Source organism: Pleurodeles waltl, chromosome 11 (assembly GCF_031143425.1).
Source record: "Pleurodeles waltl isolate 20211129_DDA chromosome 11, aPleWal1.hap1.20221129, whole genome shotgun sequence".
NCBI classification, from domain to species: domain Eukaryota; kingdom Metazoa; phylum Chordata; class Amphibia; order Caudata; family Salamandridae; genus Pleurodeles; species Pleurodeles waltl.
Genome location: NC_090450.1, coordinates 572,428,220 through 572,450,172, shown reverse-complemented (window position 1 = coordinate 572,450,172; position 21,953 = coordinate 572,428,220). Strand labels below are relative to the sequence as shown.

The 21,953-nt window shown below is 47.1% G+C and overlaps 1 protein-coding gene across 1 annotated transcript in view; it reads right to left on the bottom strand.

Moving 5' to 3' along the window:
- The window catches only part of PPP3CC (protein phosphatase 3 catalytic subunit gamma), a 548,773-nt gene that overhangs the window by 132,110 nt on the left and 394,710 nt on the right, over positions 1–21,953 (bottom strand). The gene's annotated exons all lie outside the window — the stretch shown is intronic.

Sequence of the window (21,953 nt, the reverse complement as noted above, 5' to 3'; positions counted from 1 at the left end):
TATATGTAGCTTCACAATGGTAACTCCGAATATGGCCATGTAACATGTCTATGATCATGGAATTACCCCCTCTATGCCATCCTGGCATAGTTGGCACAATCCCATGATCCCAGTGGTCTGTAGCACAGACCCTGGTACTGCCAAACTGCCTTTCCCGGGGTTTCACTGCAGCTGCTGCAAGCCCCTCAGACAGGCTTCTGCCCTCCTGGGGTCCAGCCAGGCCTGGCCCAGGATGGCAGAACAAAGGACTTCCTCTGAGAGAGGGTGTTACACCCTCTCCCTTTGGAAAATGGTGTGAAGGCAGGGGAGGAGTAGCCTCCCCCAGCCTCTGGAAATGCTTTCATGGGCACACATGGTGCCCATTTCTGCATAAGCCAGTCTACACCGGTTCAGGGACCCCTTAGCCCTGCTCTGGCACGAAACTGGACAAAGGAAAGGGGAGTGACCACTCCCCTGACCTGTACCTCCCCTGGGAGGTGCCCAGAGCTCCTCCAGTGTGCTCCAGACCTCTGCCATCTTGGAAACAGAGGTGCTGCTGGCACACTGGACTGCTCGGAGTGGCCAGTGCCATCAGGTGACGTCAGAGACTCCTTCTGATAGGCTCCTTCAGGTGTTGCTAGCCTATCTTCTCTCCTAAGCAGCCAAACCCTCTTTTCTGGCTATTTAGGGTCTCTGCTTTGGGGATTTCCTTAGATAACGAATGCAAGAGCTCATCCGAGTTCCTCTGCATCTCTCTCTTCACCTTCTGCCAAGGAATCGACTGCTGACCGCGCTGGAAGCCTGCAAAACTGCAACAAAGTAGCAAAGACGACTACTGCAACTCTGTAACGCTGATCCTGCCGCCTTCTCAACTGTTTTCCTGGTGGTGCATGCTGTGGGGGTAGTCTGCCTCCTCTCTGCACTAGAAGCTCCGAAGAAATCTCCCGTGAGTCGACGGAATCGTCCCCCTGCAACCGCAGGCACCAAAGAACTGCATCACCGGTACCCTGGGTCTCCTCTCAGCACGACGAGCGAGGTCCCTTGAATCCAGCAACTCTGTCCAAGGGACTCCCACAGTCCAGTGACTCTTCAGTCCAAGTTTGGTGGAGGTAAGTCCTTGCCTCCCCACGCCAGACTGCATTGCTGGGAACTGCGACTTTTGCAGCTACTCCGGCCTCAGTGCACTTCCGGCGGAAATCCTTTGTGCACAGTCCAGCCTGGGTCCACAGCACTCTAACCTGCATTGCACAACCTCCTAAGTTGTCCTCCGGCGACGTGGGACTCCTTTGTGCGACTTCGGGTGAGCACCGTTTCACTCCACTTCGTAGTGCCTGTTCCGGCACTTCTGCGGGTGCTGCCTGCTTCTGAGAGGGCTCCTTGTCTTGCTCGACGTCCCCTCTGTCCCCAGACGCAATTGGCGACATCCTGGTCCCTCCTGGGCCACAGCAGCATCCAAAAACCCTAACCGCACGATTTGTAGCTAGCAAGGCTTGTTGGCGGTCTTTCTTCAGGAAAACACTTCTGCACGACTCTCCACGGCGTGGGGGATCCATCCTCCAAAGGGGAAGTTCCTAGCCCTTGTCGTTCCTGCAGAATCTTCAGCTTCTACTGTCCAGTAGCAGCTTCTTTGCACCCACAGCTGGCATTTCCTGGGCATCTGCCCATCTCCGACTTGCTTGTGACTTTTGGACTTGGTCCCCTTGTTCCACAGGTACCCTCGACTGGAAATCCATCATTGTTGCATTGCTGATTTGTGTCTTTCCTGCAGAATTCCCCTATCACGACTTCTATGTCCTTTGGGGAACTTTAGTGCACTTTGCACTCACTTTTCAGGGTCTTGGGGTTGGCTATTTTTCTAACCCTAACTGTTTTCTTACAGTCCCAGCGACCCTCTACAAGGTCACATAGGTTTGGGGTCCATTCGTGGTTCGCATTCCACTTTTGGAGTATATGGTTTGTGTTGCCCCTATCCCTATGTGTCCCCATTGCATCCTATTGTAACTATACATTGTTTGCACTGTTTTCTAAGACTATTACTGCATATTTTGGTATTGTGTACATATATCTTGTGTATATTTGCTATCCTCCTACTGAGGGTACTCACTGAGATACTTTTGGCATATTGTCATAAAAATAAAGTACCTTTATTTTTAGTATATCTGTGTATTGTGTTTTCTTATGATATTGTGCATATGACACTAGTGGTACTGTAGGAGCTTCACTCGTCTCCTAGTTCAGCCTAAGCTGCTCTGCTAAGCTACCATTATCTATCAGCCTATGCTGCTAGACACCCTATACACTAATAAGGGATAACTGGGCCTGGTGCAAGGTGTAAGTACCCCTTGGTACTCACTACAAGCCAGTCCAGCCTCCTACATTGGTTGTGCAGCGGTGGGATAAGTGCTTTGAGACTACTTACCACTTTTGTCATTGTACTTTTCATAAGAGAAAAAGATACAAAACAAGTTCAGTGTATGTACACCTAACCAAAAAGTTTAGCATTTCCTCTTTTCACTCTTTTCTAAGTGCTGAAAAGTACCTCTAAACTTTCTAAAAGTTCTTAAAAAGTTTTTAAAGTTTTTTTTTTCTCTGTCTTTCTAAAAAGTTCTGAAAACTTTTTTCTCTTTTTCTGTCACTTAAACTCTTTCTAAAAATGTCTGGCACAGGCCAAAATGTTGATCTGTCCAAACTTGCATATGATCACCTTAGCTGGAAAGGAGCAAGGAGTCTCTGCATAGAGAGAGGTTTGAGTGTAGGGAAGAATCCTTCTTTGGAATTATTGCTTAACATGCTTAGAGAACAAGATAAGGCCAGAAGGGCCCCATCTGTTGAAAAAGTAGCCAATGGTTCCCAATCTGATCCAGGGACTCCCCTAGGAAAAGATTCAGGAAAGAAACTTCCTAGCCTGCCCAATACTAGACAGCCTAGCATAGTTAGTACAGAGGTTGAGTCACACCATTCAGATAGTGTTGTCCCACATCTTAACAAGAGTATTCCTTCTCACCACAGTAGAAGTGATGTTTCTGTTAACCAAGCTGTTAGGGTGCCTTCTGTTAGGGATAGGTCTCCTTCTGTCAATTCTCATCATACCTCTGTTTCAAGACATGTCCCTCCCACCAACCCTGATGACAGAATGTTAGAAAGGGAACTCAATAACTTGAGAGTGGAACAAACCAGACTGAAGCTTAAGAAGCAACAGCTGGATTTGGATAGACAGTCCTTAGAACTAGAGAAGGAAAGACAGCAGTTGGGTTTAGAAACCCATGGTGGCAGCAGCAGTATTCCCCATAGTCATCCTGCAAAAGAGCATGATTCCAGGAATCTGCATAAGATAGTTCCCCCTTATAAGGAGGGGGATGACATTAACAAGTGGTTTGCTGCACTTGAGAGGGCCTGTGTTGTACAGGATGTCCCTCAAAGGCAGTGGGCTGCTATCCTATGGCTATCATTTAGTGGAAAAGGTAGGGATAGGCTCCTTACTGTGAAAGAAAGTGATGCCAATAATTTTACAGTTCTTAAGAATGCACTCCTGGATGGTTATGGCTTAACCACTGAACAATACAGGATAAAGTTCAAAGAGACCAAAAAGGAGGCTTCACAAGACTGGGTTGATTTCATTGACCATTCAGTGAAGGCCTTGGAGGGGTGGTCACATGGCAGTAAAGTTACTGATTATGACAGCCTGTATAACTTGATCCCGAGAGAGCATATTCTTAATAATTGTGTGTCTGATTTGTTGCACCAGTACCTGGTGGACTCTGATCTGACCTCTCCCCAAGAATTGTGAAAGAAGGCAGACAAATGGGTCAGAACAAGGGTGAACAGAAAAGTTCATACAGGGGGTGACAAAGATGGCAACAAGAAGAAGGATGGTAAGTCTTCTGACAAGGGTGGGGACAAATCTAAAAATGAGTCTTCATCAGGCCCACAAAAACACTCTGGTGGGGGTGGTGGGCCCAAATCCTCTTCTAATCAAAACAAAGAAAAGAAACCATGGTGCTATTTATGTAAAATAAAAGACCATTGGACAACATATCCCAGTTGTCCAAAGAAAAGCACCAAGCCTCCTACCACTACAACCCCTACTGCTACACCTAGTGTCCCTACTAATAGCAGTGGTGGTGGGAGCAAACCTACTAATAGCCAATCCAAGGGAGTAGCTGGGCTCACTATTGGTAACTTAGTTGGGATTGGTCTTGTTAGGGAGACCACAGAGGCTGTGTTAGTCTCTGAGGGGGCTATTGATTTAGCCACCTTAGTTGCTTGTCCCCTTAATATGGATAAGTACAAGCAGCTACCCCTAATAAATGGTGTTGAGGTTCAGGCCTACAGGGACACTGGTGCCAGTGTTACTATGGTAATAGAGAAACTGGTCCACCCTGAACAACACCTTCTTGGTCACCAGTACCAAGTAACCAATGCTCACAACAACACACTTAGCCACCCCATGGCTGTTGTAAATCTCAACTGGGGGGGGGGGTTACTGGTCCAAAGAAAGTTGTGGTAGCCTCAGATTTACCTGTAGACTGTCTACTAGGAAATGATTTGGAGACATCAGCTTGGTCAGATGTGGAGTTGGAGGCCCATGCAGCAATGCAGGGCATCCCAGGGCATATTTTTGCTTTAACCAGGGCTCAGGCCAAAAAGCAAAAAGGACAGGGTGACTTGGATCCTGGAACAATGGACCAAGTGCTCCCTAAAGCTAGGGCTAGTAGAAGTAAAGCACTTCCTACTATCCCTCCCTCTACAGTGGATTCTACTTCTGAGGAAGAAGAATTTCCACCCTGTGCAGAACCTACACCAGAGGAGCTGGAAGCAGACACTGCTGAGCTTTTGGGTGAAGGGGGGCCTGCCAGGGAGGAGCTGAGTGTGGCACAGCAAACCTGTCCCACACTAGAGGGTCTAAGACAGCAAGATGTCAAACAAGCTAATGAGGATGTCAGTGACTCTCACAGAGTTTACTGGAAGGACAACCTCTTGTACACTGAAGCAAGGGATCCTAAACCTGGAACTGCCAGGAGGTTAGTGATTCCTCAGGAGTACAGAAAGTTCCTCCTAACTCTAGCCCACGACATTCCCCTAGCTGGACATTTGGGACAAATGAAAACTTGGGACAGACTTGTTCCCTTGTTTCATTGGCCTAGAATGTCAGAGGACACAAAATAATTTTGCAAGTCCTGTGAAACCTGTCAAGCCAGTGGCAAGACAGGTGGCACTCCAAAGGCACCCCTTATTCCACTGCCTGTGGTTGGGGTTCCCTTTGAAAGGGTAGGGGTTGACATAGTTGGCCCCCTTGACCCTCCTACTGCTTCAGGCAATAGGTTTATCTTGGTGGTAGTGGACCATGCCACAAGATATCCTGAAGCAATTCCTCTTAGGACCACTACAGCACCTGCAGTGGCAAAGGCCCTCCTGGGAATATTTTCCAGGGTGGGCTTCCCAAAAGAGGTGGTATCAGACAGGGGAAGCAATTTCATGTCTGCTTACTTAAAGGCCATGTGGAAGGAGTGTGGTGTGACTTACAAGTCCACTACACCCTATCATCCACAAACAAATGGACTGGTGGAGAGATTTAACATAACTCTCAAAGGTATGATTATGGGACTCCCTGAAAAACTCCGCAGGAGATGGGATATCCTTTTACCATGCCTCCTTTTTGCCTACAGGGAGGTACCCCAGAAAGGAGTGGGCTTCAGCCCCTTTGAACTCCTCTTTGGACACCCTGTTAGGGGTCCACTAACACTTGTCAAGGAGGGTTGGGAACAACCTTTAAAAGCTCCAAAGCAAGATATTGTGGATTATGTACTTGGCCTCAGATCAAGGATGGCTGAGTACATGAAAAAGGCCAGTAAAAACCTTCAGGCCAGCCAAGAGTTCCAAAAGCAATGGCATGACCAGAAGGCTGTTTTGGTTCAGTACAAACCAGGGCAGAAAGTGTGGGTCTTGGAGCCTGTGGCCCCAAGAGCACTCCAAGATAAATGGAGTGGACCCCACACAATTGTTGAGAAAAAGGGTGAAGTCACCTACTTAGCTGACTTAGGCACTGCCAGGAGTCCCCTTAGGGTGCTCCATGTCAATCGCCTGAAACCCTACTATGACAGGGCTGATCTCACCCTGCTCATGGCAACTGATGAGGGACAGGAAGAAGACAGTGATCCTCTACCTGATCTCTTTTCTTCCACAAAACAAGATGCTCTAGTGGAAGGTGTAGTTTTGGCTGATTGTCTTACTGCTAAGCAGAAAGACCATTGCATAAATCTCCTGGGTCAGTTTTCTGAACTCTTCTCTACTGTGCCAGGTACCACTTCTTGGTGTGAGCACACAATAGATACTGGAGACAGGTTGCCTGTCAAAAGTAAGATCTATAGGCAGCTTGACCATGTCAGAGACTGCATAAAGCAAGAGGTGCAGAAAATGTTAGAACTAGGAGTGGTTGAGCACTCTGAAAGTCCATGGGCTTCTCCTGTGGTACTTGTACCAAAACCTCATTCCAAAGATGGAAAGAAAGAAATGCGGTTTTGTGTAGACTACAGAGGTCTCAACCAGGTAACCAAAACTGATGCTCACCCTATACCCAGGGCAGATGAGCTCATAGATACACTGGCATCTGCCAAGTATCTAAGCACTTTCGATTTGACTGCAGGGTATTGGCAGATCAAATTATCAGAAGATGCTAAACCGAAAACTGCATTTGCAACCATTGGAGGCCATTACCAAATCACAGTAATGCCTTTTGGATTGAAAAATGCACCTGCCACTTTTCAGAGGTTGGTGAACACAGTCCTGCAAGGGCTGGAAGCTTTTAGTGCAGCATATCTGGACGATATAGCTGTCTTTAGCTCCAGTTGGGATGATCACCTGGTCCACCTATGGAAAGTTTTAGAGGCCCTGCAAAAGGCAGGCCTCACTATCAAGGCTTCAAAGTGCCAGATAGGGCAGGGGGAGGTGGTTTATCTGGGACACCTTGTTGGTGGGGAACAGATTGCACCACTTCAGGGGAAAATCCAAACTATTATAGATTGGGTTCCCCCTACTACTCAGACTCAGGTGAGAGCCTTCCTAGGCCTCACTGGGTATTACAGGAGGTTCATTAAGAACTATGGCTCCATTGCAGCCCCTCTTAATGACCTCACATCCAAGAAAATGCCTAAAAAGGTATTATGGACAGCAAACTGTCAGAAAGCTTTTGAGGAGCTGAAGCAGGCCATGTGCTCTGCGCACCTGTCCTGAAAAGCCCTTGTTACTCTAAACAATTCTATGTCCAAACTGATGCATCTGAATTAGGAGTAGGGGCAGTCGTATCACAACTTAATTCTGAGGGCCAGGATCAACCTGTTGCTTTTTTTAGTAGAAGGTTGACCCCTAGAGAAAAGCGTTGGTCTGCCACTGAGAGGGAGGCCTTTGCTGTGGTCTGGGCACTGAAGAAGTTGAGGCCATACCTGTTTGGCACTCACTTCATTGTTCAGACAGACCACAAACCTCTACTTTGGCTAAAACAAATGAAAGGTGAAAATCCTAAATTGTTGAGGTGGTCCATATCCCTACAGGGAATGGACTATACAGTGGAACATAGACCTGGGAGTAGCCACTCCAATGCAGATGGACTCTCCAGATATTTCCACTTAGACAATGAAGACTCATCAGGAAAGTACCATCTTGCCTGGCATGTTACCCCCATTTTTCACTGTATATATGTTGTTTTAGTTGTATGTGTCACTGGGACCCTGCCAGCCAGGGCCCCAGTGCTCATAAGTGTGCCTGAATGTGTTACCTGTGTTATGACTAACTGTCTCACTGAGGCTCTGCTAATCAGAACCTTAGTGGTTATGCTCTCTCATTTCTTTCAAATTGTCACTAACAGGCTAGTGACCAATTTTACCAATTTATATTGGCTTACTGGAACACCCTTATAATTCCCTAGTATATGGTACTGAGGTACCCAGGGTATTGGGGTTCCAGGAGATCCCTATGGGCTGCAGCATTTCTTTTGCCACCCATAGGGAGCTCAGACAATTCTTACACAGGCCTGCCACTGCAGCCTGAGTGAAATAACGTCCACGTTATTTCACAGCCATTTTACACTGCACTTAAGTAACTTATAAGTCACCTATATGTCTAACCTTTACCTGGTAAAGGTTAGGTGCAAAGTTACTTAGTGTGAGGGCACCCTGGCACTAGCCAAGGTGCCCCCACATTGTTCAGGGCCAATTCCCCGGACTTTGTGAGTGCGGGGACACCATTACACGCGTGCACTACATATAGGTCACTACCTATATGTAGCTTCACAATGGTAACTCCGAATATGGCCATGTAACATGTCTATGATCATGGAATTGCCCCCTCTATGCCATCCTGGCATAGTTGGCACAATCCCATGATCCCAGTGGTCTGTAGCACAGACCCTGGTACTGCCAAACTGCCTTTCCCAGGGTTTCACTGCAGCTGCTGCTGCTGCCAGCCCCTCAGACAGGCTTCTGCCCTCCTGGGGTCCAGCCAGGCCTGGCCCAGGATGGCAGAACAAAGGACTTCCTCAGAGAGGGTGTTACACCCTCTCCCTTTGGAAAATGGTGTGAAGGCAGGGGAGGAGTAGCCTCCCCCAGCCTCTGGAAATGCTTTCATGGGCACACTTGGTGCCCATTTCTGCATAAGCCAGTCTACACCGGTTCAGGGACCCCTTAGCCCTGCTCTGGCACGAAACTGGACAAAGGAAAGGGGAGTGACCACTCCCCTGACCTGTACCTCCCCTGGGAGGTGCCCAGAGCTCCTCCAGTGTGCTCCAGACCTCTGCCATCTTGGAAACAGAGGTGCTGCTGGCACACTGGACTGCTCTGAGTGGCCAGTGCCATCAGGTGACGTCAGAGACTCCTTCTGATAGGCTCCTTCAGGTGTTGCTAGCCTATCTTCTCTCCTAAGTAGCCAAACCCTCTTTTATGGCTATTTAGGGTCTCTGCTTTGGGGATTTCCTTAGATAACGAATGCAAGAGCTCATCCGAGTTCCTCTTCATCTCTCTCTTCACCTTCTGCCAAGGAATCGACTGCTGACCGTGCTGGAAGCCTGCAAAACTGCAACAAAGTAGCAAAGATGACTACTGCAACTCTGTAACGCTGATCCTGCCGCCTTCTCAACTGTTTTCCTCGTGGTGCATGCTGTGGGGGTAGTCTGCCTCCTCTCTGCACTAGAAGCTCCGATGAAATCTCCCGTGGGTCGACGGAATCATCCCCCTGCAACCGCAGGCACCAAAGAACTGCATCACCGGTACCCTGGGTCTCCTCTCAGCACGACGAGCGAGGTCCCTTGAATCCAGCAACTCTGTCCAAGTGACTCCCACAGTCCAGTGGCTCTTCAGTCCACGTTTGGTGGAGGTAAGTCCTTGCCTCCCCACGCCAGACTGCATTGCTGGGAACCGCGACTTTTGCAGCTACTCCGGCCTCCGTGCACTTCCGGCGGAAATCCTTTGTGCACAGTCCAGCCTGGGTCCACGGCACTCTAACCTGCATTGCACGACCTCCTAAGTTGTCCTCCGGCGACGTGGGACTCCTTTGTGCGACTTCGGGTGAGCACCGTTTCACTCCACTTCGTAGTGCCTGTTCCGGCACTTCTGCGGGTGCTGCCTGCTTCTGAGAGGGCTCCTTGTCTTGCTCGACGCCCCCTCTGTCCCCAGACGCAATTGGCGACATCCTGGTCCCTCCTGGGCCACAGCAGCATCCAAAAACCCTAACCGCACGATTTGTAGCTAGCAAGGCTTGTTGGCGGTCTTTCTTCAGGAAAACACTTCTGCACGACTCTCCACGGCGTGGGGGATCCATCCTCCAAAGGGGAAGTTCCTAGCCCTTGTCGTTCCTGCAGAATCTTCAGCTTCTACTGTCCAGTAGCAGCTTCTTTGCACCCACAGCTGGCATTTCCTGGGCATCTGCCCATCTCCGACTTGCTTGTGACTTTTGGACTTGGTCCCCTTGTTCCACAGGTACCCTCGACTGGAAATCCATCATTGTTGCATTGCTGATTTGTGTCTTTCCTGCAGAATTCCCCTATCACGACTTCTATGTCCTTTGGGGAACTTTAGTGCACTTTGCACTCACTTTTCAGGGTCTTGGGGTTGGCTATTTTTCTAACCCTAACTGTTTTCTTACAGTCCCAGCGACCCTCTACAAGGTCACATAGGTTTGGGGTCCATTCGTGGTTCGCATTCCACTTTTGGAGTATATGGTTTGTGTTGCCCCTATCCCTATGTGTCCCCATTGCATCCTATTGTAACTATACATTGTTTGCACTGTTTTCTAAGACTATTACTGCATATTTTGGTATTGTGTACATATATCTTGTGTATATTTGCTATCCTCCTACTGAGGGTACTCACTGAGATACTTTTGGCATATTGTCATAAAAATAAAGTACCTTTATTTTTAGTATATCTGTGTATTGTGTTTTCTTATGATATTGTGCATATGACACTAGTGGTACTGTAGGAGCTTCACTCGTCTCCTAGTTCAGCCTAAGCTGCTCTGCTAAGCTACCATTATCTATCAGCCTATGCTGCTAGACACCCTATACACTAATAAGGGATAACTGGGCCTGGTGCAAGGTGTAAGTACCCCTTGGTACTCACTACAAGCCAGTCCAGCCTCCTACAGTAAGAGAATGTAGAGCCTGCCTCGCAGTCCTGAAATTGTATTTAGCTGAAGGTAGGCTGGGGCTCCCGGATCTCCATCTTTATTACATGGCAGGCCTACTCCAGTATGCGGCATTGTGGTGTGACAATAACCCCAATTGGGAGGAAAAAAACAAACAATTGGAGGGCTAGGGGGCGCGTACCTGAGTTCCTGACACTGCTTTTGTGTGGCTCGAGACTGCTGTTAGACACCCCTTTCGTAATATAGCAGGTGACCCCAGATATGGGAGAGGGCGGTTAACCAGGTGCTGCAGCGGGCGCCCTATGCTTGTTTGGTGGCTGAGCTCCTTTGCGCGCATTGCTGGTGCAATGGATGTCTTGAGGTGGCGAGCAGGTGGTGAGGAGGTGGCTGCAACAGGGCAGGAGATTTATATCAAAACAGCTCCTTTGTAACCCCAGAGAAGGCAGGGAACCCTTTTTGGGATTGGCCAGGGACAATTCCAACAATATTCCAGCATATCACTAACACCTCAGATCATCTGGATCTCCTTCCCGGAGGAGCTAGTCGAGTCTCATCTGTTACGGATGCAACTAGACCCAGGTTCTGACAGGGGTGTCCTCTCCCACCTATATGCTGCCCCTAAGAGGGATATACAGACAGATGTGTCGGTAATGCATGCAATGTGGGATGCAGACCTGGAGATGCTGCTTACAGACAGGGAGTGGACCAGGGCCTGTGCGCTGGTACAGGATGGGTCCAGTAATGCCAGATTTAAATTGATGAAATTTGACTACCTGCATATGGCGTACCCGACACCGCAGTAACTCCATAGAATTTACCCAACATGTCCAGACATTTCCACACACTGTGGCGAATCCCCATCTACATTTGGACATGTCACGTCGTGGGTATGCAGGTCTCTGCAGCCCTTTTGGCATGAGATAGCAAGGGTGTTAAAGGAACAATAGCAGTTAAGTGGAATTAACAATGCAACACTGTCCATTGTGATTGCTGTCCCTTCTCAGGAAAGGTCGTAAAATGGCATATCGGTTTGCACAGTTGGGGTTGATCCTTGCGAGGCAGTGCATCGCTATTCATTGGGACAGCCCAGCCCCCTAAACCAAGACAAATGGTTGACAGACTGCCTGGAATGGGCAGCGGCCGAGGAAAGCCAGCTCCATATGGACAACCATGCAGAGTGTGATTTGGAACTCTGGGACTGTACGGTGGAACGCTTTGGGGAACTGAAGATGGGGTGAGTTTTAATCCAGTGACAGAGTGCCCAAACAAATCTGACACTGACCACTCCCCTTGAGGTTCTGCTTAGTGGAAACACGTGGGAGGAATGAAGGCGACAGTTGTGATTGTTGTATGACAATTGACTCCTGGGTGCAGGATGACTGGATGAGTCAAGGGGGAAGTTAATGTCAGTTATCCGCCCTGATCCTGAAATTCTGAAATTATTCGGGAGGGTTCATGGGGCAACGGTATAGGTGCAGGCATGTGACTCATGCTACGAGTGTGGGGCATTGCTCTCCTGCTTTCTTGTCCCATCCACCACCCCTTCCCCCGAATATATTGACTCACATGATTGCTCCTTTTTCTCCCTCCTGGTCTCCTTGCCTCCCCCCCTCTTCTTGCTGCATGGACCGTTAAAAAATTGATGATGCCCTCTACTACTATTAGACTTGTGAGATTGTGCACTGCTAAATCTGCCATACTGTTGTTGATTATTGTTCTGCCCTGTACTGTTTGAAATGCATATCTAAAATGTGAATAAAAAAATGTTCAAGAAAAAAAAAAGATTTTGCTCTCAATGACACGATGGAGCTAAGGCACAGGGCAGTAATGTCTCTCACCAGGATCACACTGTTTGTTAAAGAGGAGATGCAGCGTTTTCAACTTGGGCCTTCAAGTTCCGAAATATGCAACTATGTCACTAGACCACTTCTCTTCCCAAACAGCTTTCCAGAAGAATAGCAAATTTGTTCAACATTCAGTCTATCATTTACAAACTCTGGCAATCTACAGAACGTTACATGCATTTCTTTAGAACTACATGCAAATTAGCCTCCAAGTTATGTCAAACATGTGGCTCCTCCAACTCTCCAATTCCAATACTTCGGAAGCAAGTGTTAAGCTAACATGAATTATTTCTATTGTTTGCATAGTTGAAAAATGTTTTACATGCGACTATTATGTAGTGACCAAAGGAAAGAACTAAGTGCACAGAATTGTTTATGTTCATGTAGCTCATGGTTTTATGCCTGGGGTTTTACCTTGATGACATAATTTAAGGACAGTGGTTTTTTATCAGGTGAATATCATATTACAACTACAACGGGTTTTCTCCAGGCATGGTCAACAAAATACCTTAAAAAAGAAGCCAATTCAAAAAGATACTCCACTGAAAATATATACATTATTTAAATCACTGACTGATAATTCCTACAGTTGAAAACGAGTCAGAGACAATGTACCTTTTTTTGTGTATTCAATAATAAGGTCCTCAGATTCAGATCTAAAGCCCCTTTTCTTCTTAGTCTTCATCTTGAGCAGTATAATGAACACGTTCTCCTATCTGCCCCGCTGGCCCTCTACTACCTCTTCAGAAGAGGCCTCTTCCAATACCTCAGTAGAAACTTCATAGTTGATGCTGTTTTTCCATTGCTAAGATGGTCAATGAAGGGTGCGTGGGCAGTGACCAGGGCCTGTTGCTGACACAGAATTCTGCGTCCGGCAAGTAATTGACACTACATTCCTCTTTCACGAAGTCGTTTACAGCCGTTTGATTATTAATGGTTGTATGTACGTTTATGTAAGCGCTCTCATTAGCATAATGTCCTCGTCAGCAAGGCATATTGGCAATTTTATTAAGCCCGGTAACCTGTAGCTGAAGCTGCTTTTGTTGCTGAGAAGGTGGTCCTCGTCAGCTTCGTGTGAAATAAAAGTTGTCAATAAAGTGCCCTTCACTGCCAAAGTCACAGATGATACAATTCTCATTGATAAGGTTGCAGACGGCCATTTGTTCTTTGCAAAGGGGTACTTGTTGAAATAATTCTCAACAAGGATATAGTGAGAGAGGTTGTTGATGTTATTGAGGATATTTTAGTTAATGGAGCAGTTACTCAAAGATGAAATGATCATACACAAGAATGGGGTTGGCAGCAATTTTGTTAGCTTTAAAGATGGCTCAGTAGTACTTGCAGCTGGGAACGGCAGACTCGCCAAACAGGAGTCCCTGAAAGCGGTGTGAGGTACACCTATAATTAGCTCCAACATGTTTTTGTTTTTCTTGGCGCTTTTGGTGGGTAAAGGCATAGGCGAACTGTGCACTGAGTTTCTAAGTACAGGAATGAGCATCTTTACCGGGTGAAGACCAACTGCCCCACTCAATCAGGTTTTCAGGTTTTTTTTTTTTTTTTAATTAAAGAAAATGTCTTAAAAATACAGCAGTCATAAGGAAAATCAAGGTGCAAACAATAAACGTACTAGACGTAAGTGTCAACAAATATTGTCTATACCTCAAAGAATCCTACTTCCACGCCACTCACTTATTAACAGTAACTCTAACGCTATCCCTGTACAGTGCACCGCAGTCATTGTCCACGTGTGCACCATAATAATAGAACATACATATGTATAGGCAAGTCGGAAAAGGGTTCAATGAAGGCCTTTTGGTTATTGCACAGAGTAGTTTTCTGCTAGACCCACACCCTGAGACATGGACAGAGGCCTCCTATTCCGGAATCTGGAAAAGGTAAGCATAAAAACAATTCCGAGGTTGAAAGATAATATGTAGAAAAAGTTGTACACTAATTTTTCACAGTAGCTTATCTGGGGATAAATACCTTCAAACAGTTCTGGAGGACTGTTTTGCACTAGATGAGCAGTAGGAAATCTGAGCTTTAGAAACCGTTTAGGGGAGTAAATTATATTGTCCACATCTTGGGCCCTCACATGGGTCATATAGCGATGTGGAAGATCTGTGCATGGTACTGCATTAAATTAATGTATTTTGTCTATGCTGATTTCTACATTTCTACCAAGGACTCGCATTCCTGCGACCCGGGAATAAATCAGGCACATGAATCAATGAAATATTAAATGGCAGAGAACTCATCAGTTCTTCTATCAGCCTTTCCTGGACAAAGGGAAACTTGATGTGAAAAATAAAATTTAAGATTGTAGCAAGCATTTGTACGAGCGGTAAAAATATACAAAAAAGTGAAAGAAAACAAAAAAAGGTGAAGTGCTCATAAAATTGCTTTTGGAAAGACATACAGTAATACCTTGAGAACTAAAGACATTTATACCTTCTGTAGTCAGTTTATTTAGGGGTAAAGACACAGAGAAAAGGAATGATGACCAGGGGCGCGGCCAAGCCCTGATGGAGTGAGGAGCGATGACGCAGAGCTCCCACCACAATCCTCCCATCGAAAGAATCCTGACCTAAAGAACGGACCAGGGGGATCGCTAAAGGCAAGTCACAGTAGACGGCCCTCTCCCCACTGCTGCTGCCTGGATTGGGAGCCTCCCAAGTAAGGGGGAAATCGAGAAAGCGTGACTCGCTCGACTACGGCCGCATGGCAGGCAAGATGGCAGCAAGGGCGGGTGCCCAGTAGGCCCTGCTTGTGGTCTGCACCTCCGCACACCAAGCATCAACCAGATTCAGCAGCGGAGATCAGGCTACGGCGAGGAAGAGCGGCGCAGGCTTGCTGGAATCTCTGGGATCAGAGACGGGCCCCAGAAAGCGCTCAGAGCTACGGCAAGGCCGCACACTATGGGGTGTGGGGGCACCCCACCTGGAGGTCTCCCCTTGGGATTGGCATTATAGACTGAAGTCGACCTCCGGAGAGCGTAGCCAGGTGTGAGGAAGCCCATGCTGAGAGGTAAGCCCAAATCGGAGTGACAGCGATGTAACTTGAACCATGGGAGTGGCCTATAGGTGCATGGAAAATATTCCCGGGGACCGTGAGTGAATGGAAGATGAGGCTGAGAGTGCTTTGTGTTGTTGGCTGCGCACTGGGCAGAACTGAGGTGGAAGCAGCGACAGTCTGAGAGGAAACGACTGTATCTGGCACTGGCATACTAATTTCTAGAGATTGGGCAAATAACTGGAGCGGCCCACAGGGCTGAAGGCTAACCAACAGTGCCTTGCGAGGAGGACCCCCCTTTCTGACTACTGACCTGGGCGCTGCTGGGGGCTTCTCCCTGGGAACCAAAAGCATCCACAAATAAGACCTGTGGTTCTGTGAGCGCTTCCCCTTGAAGGCAAGCACAAGCAGAGGACAGAGAATTATAGGAGAAGCAGCATGAGCACCAACGAGGAGGCTAACTGAATTTTGATTGCGCTGCAGACTGATCTGCTTGTTAGCAGACTGCATCCCCTCTCAGTGTTACTCTAGTGGCACTAGAAACCCATTGGTTCGCTAACATTGAGTACGAGTGGCAGGGGATTTGCCCTGCTGAGGAGAAACATGAGCCTTGCCGCTAGTGCTGAGAGTGGTGCAGAAGACCGTGAGGGCCGCATTGGGGGGGGAGGTGAACCCCTGTCTGAGTAAACGTGACACGAACAGAGACCATGGGGTCTCTCTTCCCCAAGGGGAGGCGCCTCAGCAGAAGACGGGTGAAGAAATTATGGAACTACCATTACCAAGCACAAAAGGTTGGAGCGACCCAACTTGGTCCTTGGAGGAGCATTGCCAAAACATTCAAGCCCACCTTGACAGAGCACCAGAACTTTTGGAGCAAGGGCGCATGGGCAAGATAGTTAAGAGGAGGGACACGGGCACCACCGACACACAATCGGGTGGTGCCAGACTGAAACAAATGGATTGATCTGTGAACTGATACTGGGAAGATAGCAGAGGGGCCCACCTCGAAGGATATACTTCAGGCATCATGTCCTCCCGAGAAGCTCTCAAAATCAAAATTGACACACAGGGGATAGAACTGGGCCTCCTTAAGGATGACCACTGCTGAAAGGGTTACAACAGCACTGAGGACGATCAAGGAGCTCTCTGGTGACATGACAATCCTTCATGAACACCTCACAACAATGGAATGGAAGATCCAAACGCTAGAAGTCTGAGCTGAAGATGCGTTAAACAGGTCTCAGAGAAATAATATCTCCATTGTAGGTATGCCAGAGAGGACTGAAGGTAAAGACACAGAGAACTACCTTAAGAAGGAGCCGAGAGAGGAGGTGGCCCTGACTGGCCTTTCTCAGTTCTTAGCTCTGGACTGGGCTCAGAGGGTTCGATGCGCCAGACACCACCTGGAGGAGCCCCAAGAGAGATAATAGCTAAGCTCCTATATTACAGGTACAGAGATCATATCTTAGTTCAAACTAGAAAGAAGAGCGACCTCACTGTAGAATATAGTAAGACAATGATCTTATCGGATTTCACGTGAGAGGTTTAAAATCAGAGGTTGACATTCTTAAAGGCCCAGAAACGTCTAAGGGAGATGGCTATCCCCTATGCTATGCTGTTTCCTGTCAGACTGCGAGTCTAAATACCCAGTGGAGTAATGGTCTTTGGAACACCGCAGCCAGTATGGGGCTGAATTGACCTACAACCACATGAGGACTCCAGGAGAGACCAGCGTCAGTGTAACTGAGCAAGGAGGAACACGTGACACGAGCATCATTGCCCCGAGGGGGGATCCCATCAAATGAGAGTGACTAACAAAGTGCAAGGCTGACTTCTGCTGACAAGGATTAATTAAATAATAAGTCTGACTCCAAGAGCGGGTCTTTGATCTGATTGGACTCAAAAGTGTTGATGCCTGTTGTGACGCCTGGCACAGCTGATGAGTTGATCTGAGACTAGGGTGACCAGACATCTCAGATGTCCCTGGACAGTCCTGGTTTTCACTGGACTGTCCCGGTGTCCCAACGTGTTTGTTAATTTAAAATATATGTCCACGTTTTTGGAAGAAAGGTCAAGTCATCTTGCAAAGGAGATATAAAAGGTATGCTTTCCTTTCTACAAATGCCACTAAAGTCTGCTTCTGCCAGGTAGCACAAGAAGAGTCTGCTATCAACAGAGAGACACAGTGGGGAGGAGTGGGCAGGGGGCCGAAGAGTGGAAGTCCTCCCTTTGCTAAAATGTAGCATAAATGTGTGTATTTGCATTTAAGCACTTGTAAATGTGTGTGTGTGCATATGTATGCACTTGTAAATGTGCGTGTGTGTTCATATAAACACACACACACACACACACACACTTCAAAGGGTACACAAAAAATGGACAGCCCAGATACAGATTAAGGCTAAAGGCTTCAGTCCTACTTTTATGTCTGCCCTGTCCCAGTTTTTGCTTCTCAACATCTGGTCACCCTATCTGAGCCGTACATGGTGATGTACTACTAATTATTATATGTGGGGAGATTGTTATTTAGGACCTGCAAATGACATTACTGGAACAAAAAAAGTGAGGACTCATTGATTGGGCCTTCATAGCAGAGATTTGTTGGCCCCCAAGATAGGAGGAGGGGCCAGAGTGGGAAAACATATGAGCCACACCTCCAAGTGTTTCTTGTTTGTATGCACCCCTGTGCCAGTTCCACATTGGACTGAAAGTCTGGATGGGAAGACAATGGCTGCTTGCCCTGGGGAGTGGGAGTTGGGATGTTCGTTGTTTGTAATGCACTTTGATGGGGACTTACAGTTAATGCATCTTGCCTTGAAAAATACCTGGTACAGTCGACAGGGTGGGTCTAAGTGGGATAGAGAACTGGGAAACAGGGAAGTGGATATGGTTACAATGACAGTATACAACACTTATAAGCTCATGACCTGGAATATGAGGGGGATGCATAACATGTGAAAGAGGTACAAGGTTTTCTCATATTTGAGGAGGCAGTGAGTCCAAATAGCATTTCTTCAAGAGACACTATTAACAGCTAGAGAAGATAGAGAGGTCAAATACATCATAACGTGCTCTGCCTTCACTCGGGGCACGCTAATTTGGATTAAGCCTGGCATTTAGTTTCAACACAAAGGGGGATTGGTGGACCCAGAGGGGAGGTACACCGTGGTCACGGGCCGCTTAGATGGTTGGGACATAAGGCTTATCAACATATATGCACCAAAAATAGACCAGCTGTCATTGTTTGCTGCACTTTCCCCAAGTCCTGGCTCCTTACCTGGTAGGCATGGTGATAATAGGAGAGGATTTTAATTCTCTCTCTGACCCTGTGCTGGATAGATCTCACCCCTCCAACTGCCAGATTCTCCAACTGTCGTAATAGCCCGTACGTTTGCGGACCAGCAAGCACAATGGGTCCTGGTTGATTCCTGAAGAAGACTGCACCCTCAAAAGAGGGATTACTCCTATTTTTAAGCCCTCCATGAAAGTCCTGACACCTTTCCATGTACTCCGGCACTCCATGGTGCTGTTGGATGCCTGGAATATTTATCCCACACAATATCAGACTATAACCCGCTGCTGATGGGCTTGGCTTAGAATGGGGAGGGGAGAGACCTCAGATACCAACTTTGAAACTAAAACCAGAGTCCTTACAGGACTTGATCTTCAGGAGGCTGTGGGTACTACCATTCATCAATACATCATAGATAATGAGGGAACTGTGTCTACTACTCAAATGGAATGAAAGTCATCATCAGGAGTAGAATTATCTCAGAGGAGGTGGAGGTCCAGCGGGTTTTGTTGGCGGAGGTTACAGCGGCCAAAGGGATGCTCCGAAGGGCTGAGGTGTAAAAGTCAGGGCACCCAGAGCTACAAACTGAGTTGTTGGAAGCAAAAAAAAAAAAAAAAGGTAGTGGAACAGGTAGAGCGCCTTAAAAGCTTTGACTATTGGAGTTACATGATAAAAGTTCATGCAGAGCGAGATCACACCAGAAGATTGCTGGCATGGCTGGCACACCCAGATAAATGGAGTGCGGCAATCTTGGAAATCAAAACAGATACGGGCGAAGGTTATCACGGCAAACAGATATTAATAGGGAATTTAGGGATTACTACTCTGTCCTATATGGTAGTTTGGTTTGAGACTCGGAGGCAGATAATACCAGCATTTTTGGAGCTCACTGTTCTCGCAACACTAACACTCGCGGAAGGCCTGGGAGAGAACATGGCATAACCAGAGGTTAGAGCAGCAATTAAAGCAATGGAGCAGGGAAAAATGTTGGGTACGGATGATCTCCCAATAGAATTTTATGCTACTTACACAGTGATTCTAGCTCTTAAATTAGTGAACCTTTCGAACTCCTCTAAATGTGTGAGGATGCTCAGAGTTCACTGGGGAAGGGGGTGTTCTAGTGGTTCCCCTGTTAAAATCTGGCAAACCAGCACACAAACAGGCATATCACCATTTATCACTACTGAATACAGACTACAAGATTCTCAGTAGGATTCTCTCCACACAGATACTTACCCATTTGCCCACCCTAATACACCCAGATCAAGTGGGCTTCATACGTGGCCGTAATATGGCCACTAATATCTGTAGGCTGCTAGCTATACTGGAATCTGACACATACGACCAGGCAACAGCAGCAGTGTTCACAGTCAATACTGAGAAGGCGTTTGATAGTCTGGAGTGGCTCTTCCAGTATACGGTCATCAGCCAGTTTCAGTTGGTAAAGAACTTTATAGCCTGGACTAGACTCCTACAAAAGGCCCCTTACAACCAGAGTTCGCACTGGGGGTTATGTGTCACACGGCTACCAGGTGTGCAGGGGCACCAGACAAGGGTGCCCTCTGTTGCCGTTATTTGCCTTAGCAATGGAGCCACTGGCTGCTTTGGAAAGGACTGGGACGGTTTACAGGGGAATCCTAAGTGGAGGGCATACCCATTATATTGCGCTATATGTGGATGCCCTACTGATTTTCCTTAGCGATGCAGCGACAGAACTAGCCCACTCTACAGAATTACTCTGGACGAAGGGTTACTTCTATCACTGCCTACCCGGACTTCATCCGAGAAGTACAGCGCCAACGCTACTCCTACATGAAAATTAAACAATGACTCAGAGAACATAACATTAAATATGCCCTGATGTTTCCTGCTAAACTTAGGGTGATTGCGGATGATCGCACTCACGTTTTCACCACCCCAGCGGATGCCTGGACATGGATGCACACCAAGGGTATAGCACAGACCCAAGAAGAGGCAGGAGACGGTGCTGTGTGGCTCACATCGCTGGCACGAAAGAGACTCAGGAAACGGTCAAAGATGCAACCCACGAAAACACAAGCTGCAGCCGAGAGAGCAAGAGTGCTGAAAGAAGCGTCTTTGAACACACAAAATTCTTTTGGAGTGCTACAGGCCACTTTGAGCGAACGTACGGACTCTGACTCCAGTAGCTCCAGCTCGACCATTACAGAGGCGCTAAAGGGACCGGCGTTCACACCCCGATCTGCAGATGTGCTGTGATTACCACGGGGGCTGTCTTTTTCATGGTCCTGCATTGTAATCTCAAGGGCATGGGGTTGAGAAATTTTGGAATGGCATTGCCTTTACATACATGCACCAGTCTGACATCCTTTTCCTTTCCATTTGCAACATATTGACTCAGGACCTGTATGATAATGTGGTTATAAACCTTGGGAGCGCCGATACGTTTACTCTTTGCTCAAATGATGGGGGCCCCTTATAAGGGCTACCACCAATTGCTACCATGGCTCCCCAGATGGTATCCATATGGATACATTTCTTTGATATAAGAAGTGTGCTGTGTTTTTTGCTAATATGGATGGCAGTTAGAAAATTGCAATTAAGCCACTGTTTTTTGGGGCTTAAAAGGGTGTTTGGAAAATAAAAGGACAGATAGGGTGAGGTGAGTCATATCTCGATTGCAGAGTCATCCACATTCTTACTTCCTTGAGCATTTACCTGAGATTTGATTGGTCTACTCTCCACTTTATGTAACTGGTTTGAGCTGCTGATTAACATACATATTCCAGGTGTTCGAAAGGCGATGTGATATTATAACAATGACTGACTGCTCGCAATGCAAGCGCTAATTAACAAAAATGTCTGCTAATAATTCTTAAGTGTTCTTTAAAGCCTTTTGTGCCGCTGTCAGGCATTATTTCCTTTTTAGATCGTTCTGCTCTTTGTGGTTGAAAAAGTATGTTGAATTATTTTTTTTGCCTGAAAACTGGCAACAAGCACAAAAGACTACAAGGCGTATCCGTTGACTGAAAATACCACCCAAACCTATCCTAAATGGTGTGGAAATAAAGTGTTCGTGTTAAAATGCAAGAGAAGTATTGCGGAAATGACATGCTCTGAGCCTGGATCAGAGGAGCCTTGATCAAATCGTAGGCAAGTCATGATAGCTGCAGAATAAATTGTATTTTTCAATAATAAGTGTCTTTTTTCATTTT